This window comes from Camelina sativa, chromosome 20 (genome assembly GCF_000633955.1).
Source record: "Camelina sativa cultivar DH55 chromosome 20, Cs, whole genome shotgun sequence".
NCBI lineage: Eukaryota > Viridiplantae > Streptophyta > Magnoliopsida > Brassicales > Brassicaceae > Camelina > Camelina sativa.
In genome coordinates, this window is record NC_025704.1 from 14,983,617 (window position 1) to 14,988,036 (window position 4,420).

Sequence of the window (4,420 nt, forward strand, 5' to 3'; positions counted from 1 at the left end):
GAAAATGGCAACTCAGCCGTGTCGTTGTGATAACTCAGTCAAAATTTTGACAACTCAACCGTGTCGTAGCGATAACTCAGCCAAAATCTTGACAACTCAACCATCAGGTGAAAACTCAGCCATTACTACAGCTGAGTTATGCGCATAACTCAGCCAAATTTAATAAGTCAGCCATAACTCTTGGCTGACTTATAAGCGTAACTCAGCCAGATTTTCATAAGTCAGCCGTCCGCTCTTACTCAAATGTTTTTTTGAGTAACTCAGCCGCAACATACCTATAATTCAGCCGCAACATACTCTGTGTCGCGTTACGGCTGAGTTATGGTACACGTCAGCGATTTCTGACGTGGCGTCTGACGTGGCAATGACATTTTTGTAATAACGTTTTTTCCGGTAACATAAAACAGGGGCACGCTGGGTATTTTGAAAATACCCGAAACATTCTAGTAATAAAAAAGTTTTTTGTAGATTCTGGTAATATTACCTAAAATGAGTAACATTTAAGTAATTCACCCAATAATTATTAAAAAAAATTGTCTTGCGGTACACCACAAATTGAAATCTAACTATAGTTGATTTGGTGGACTATCAATTTCTTTGAGGTTAGATACCTTTCTAATAACTCTTAAATACTTTTTAAATTAATTTATATTATTAAATTTATGTGTTTCTATTATATTTTGGACTTTTTCTAAAATAAAAATAAATCAAAGATGTGTCTATCTATCTTATCGTCTAGGTTCTTACTTATCATTTATATTGAAGCAGGATTGTAGTTGCTCTGGTGTTTAGGAATTTTAATTTTATGAAAGAAAATAGATTCATCTCCCTTATATCTTTTGACTTCGACTTCCCAGGAAATTTTTCGAACTTAAATTGTGTCAAGAAAGAAGCTAAATTTGTGATTTGGTATAAAACACAGATAACACAAACAATTTGGCACACTAATCAACAACATACTCTACGGAAATAAGGGAACTTGGATTTTGACGACAAAAACAATGAGAAGCCAATGGCAACAATGAGAGAAGCCAATGGCAATCCTTTGGTAGGAAAGCAAGCTCCGCTTTTCCCTCTTCGTTAGTGATACACTTTAATATTTACTCCACTATATATAACGAAACTCTAATTAGACGATTGAATCTTAAGTGATCAATAAATGCATAGAAAACCAAAAGAGTATCCGCTGATCAATTTTCACAAAAAATTAGAATAACACACTAGGTTATCTAGAAACCACTACTTAAGCTAATACAGTTGTGAAGATGATAACTTACAGTATAAGACTCTGTAAGTCAATTCCATGTTAACATCACAACTCGTTGAAGATTAATCACAATGACATGACATAAATCAAACTTTGATAAATACTTATGCAACCGCAATCATGGGTAACGACTATCAAAGAAACTGCATGGAAGTAGCACCAAGCTTTCACAGGGCAAACGCATCACTAGAAAGGATGGTCCTGCAGTTGTAAAGGTGTTAAATATTAGTTGAGCTTACGAAACAACTCCATTTCTAGAAAAAATTTCCACATATGTCGTCTATTTGTCATTTAAATTTAACAGTACAGTACTTGGAAAAAGATAAAAGTGTAGGATAGCTGACTATAAACTTTTGGATAAAATATGTAAACCAATCTACTCCAACAAAGCAGATGTAGCCTTCTACTAATCGAAAAAAGTGGATTTTTCCATTGTCAGATCAAATTTATAGTATTTTATTTTTGTGAATCTGGCCATGTGTCTCTTTAACTTAAATTCTGTCTCTTCTATTAAATCCAAACTGTTGTAGATGTAGTCCTTGCCTATCATTAGACATTCATAAACTTCATTTGCTCTCAAGTTGAGAGATGGACTAACCTTGTAGTCTTGCAAACACTTGACAAATGTTGTTTGAAGTTGAGGGAGGAATGGCTTAAGTGCAACCCCACCCCAATGTATAAGGATGATTACTGTAGCCAGGATAGCGCTTTGACCTGCCATAGAAACCGGTTTCCTATGATTCGAATAAGAGGCCTGAGATAACAAAAAAATGTATCTTTTTGGTTTGTCAAAAAAAAAAAAAAAATGTATCTTTAACACAATAGATAATGTTACCTGATAAAAATTGATGGGATTTTTCAGTCAAAGTTCTTCTAACATCATGCACAATCACTTCTAAGCCTAACAAGTTAGAGCTAGTTTCTAGACTCTGATAGCACATAACAAATTTGAACATCACTTTACTCTGATAATAAAACTATTATCAGAAGAAGAAGACGTATAGATACAAGGAATAAAGACTGCATACCCTGTTAGATGAGCAACAACATATCCTCCCTGCAATTCAAGTAGCAAAATATATTTTACAGATATTAGTGTACGATCCATAACATGTTTGAAGCATCATCAATCAAAGAAAGCTTAACTTCTTCTAACCTAAAAAAAAAAAAAAATAAGAAGCCTAAATTACCTACATGCCAACAAAAAAAAACAAATACTTATTTAAAAAGGGGTTACAAGCGAACCTGAGTAGACACTCCTTTGAGAACTTGTCAACACCTTCTTCATCGATGACAAGCACCACTCTCTCTGCAGCCTCTTGTGCCAATGATTGGATTTCCTGGAAAAAAAGAAAAAAAAAAGCAATTGGCAAAACTAACTAAGCAAAAAACCAAAATTAAATAACTAACTACTCTAACCATCTAACTAACATATTCTCTATATAATATTTTATTATATAAAGTTTAATGTCAAAATTATTCATTAATAATATCATGACACATGTTACTTGTATTGATAAGATTTTGACATGTGTCAATTCTAAATTTACTAAAACATTAAAAAAACTAAAAAATAAAAATTAAAAGTTCTAAACCTATTAACTATCAATATTTGTTTATTCTTTCTTTTTTAATATTTTAATTTAATTATGTTGTAGTATTTTTAGATATTAGTTATATTATTTAGTTAAATTTGATTTCTTATTAGAAATTCGTGATGATTCTAAAATATTTCTTTTTATATATTTATTTTTTTCTCATTTTTTTTTAATGTTGTAGTATTTTTAAATTGTTTTTTAGTTTATATTTTATATCTCTAAATTATTTAAGACTATAATATCATTGTGCTTATAATTTTAAATTTTTATTTTTATTATGTCAAATTAACTATCTTTCAATTTCTCAAATTTTGTTGAGTTGGTCATAAACTCATTGCAATCGTGTATATATTTTTTCTTTTTGTCCACAATACTTTTTGAGTAAAGAATTTGAAAGAATTATAAAGTAAATATTTATAGTGCAATGCAATTTCAAGAAAAAAAAATCAAGAAGCCTAAATTACTTACTGGCCAAACAAATAAATATTTGTTTAAATAAGGGAATTTAGTGAGAAATGCCATTTTTAAAATGAAAGTTGTGAGAAATGCCATTTTAGTTTTTCCTTTTAAGAAATGTTATTTTCTAAGTTTATGGCATAAGAGAAAATGACATTTCTATCCTTAAATTAAAGAAAGGGAAGACTAAAAAAATGGGATGAGTGACGTGTGTTTTGAAGCAGAGACAATTTTGTGGCACAAAACACACACGTGCTAAACTTCTGGTGGACCAGATCCAATGCTCAGTCAGGTTTAGTCAATCTCAAATTTGTCTTTTGTCCTCTAAAGTGGACAAGATCCTCTTTGTTGGACTCTACTAGTCCATCTGCAGGCCTCTAGTGGACCAGATTTAAACCTCGAACAAGTTTTTTGTCCACCACAGTTATGTCCTTCGGTCTTAGTAGACCAGATCCGCTTGGATGGACAAGTTTACAAAACTTGTGCACCATAGTTATGTCATTTGCTCTCTTAGTGGACCATATTCGCTTGAATGACGATACTTGTCCATCAATAACATGAAACAAATTTCTCTACCTGCAGGCTTGCTGACGCATTTTATTGAGAAATATCATACTCAGCCTTGATCGGAGCATATTTAGTCCACCGGAACTGGTCTATTGAAAATAAAATTGGGTTAGATATCAGATCTGGTCCATTAAAGTTTTATGGAGAAGGAAACAAACAGAAGAAACTCAAATTGAAAAATATTATACTCAACCTTGAGGAGAGCATCCCCAGAACGAACAAAACACGTTGTTCATCCAAGGTAGAGGCAAGCAGATTAAATGGAAGTCATGATTTTGAAAGGATTTCTTTGTTTTGAAGAAAGAAAGAGGAGAGGAGAGAAGAAGAGAGAGAGTGGAAGATTAGAGATCGAAGAAAATGAGAATAGAAAAGAGAGAAATGAGAAAAAAAATAAGAGAAGGGTATTGTTGTCATTTTCAATAGATCAAAGTGGGCCCTATGGTATTTTAGAGAAGATTTAATCGAAAGTGGCATTTACATTGAAGAATGGTACTGTACATGGCAAAACTGATAATTTTCTCTTTAAATAAGG

At 31.9% G+C, this 4,420-nt stretch overlaps 1 long non-coding RNA gene across 1 annotated transcript; it reads right to left on the reverse strand.

Annotated features, from left to right (window-relative positions):
- LOC104770857 lies at positions 1,245-2,574 on the reverse strand. The gene is made up of 5 exons (XR_764642.2): positions 2,513-2,574; positions 2,296-2,324; positions 2,103-2,196; positions 1,866-2,021; positions 1,245-1,468 (listed from the first exon to the last, which is right to left on the reverse strand). It is a non-coding gene; the product is annotated as an uncharacterized LOC104770857 (long non-coding RNA).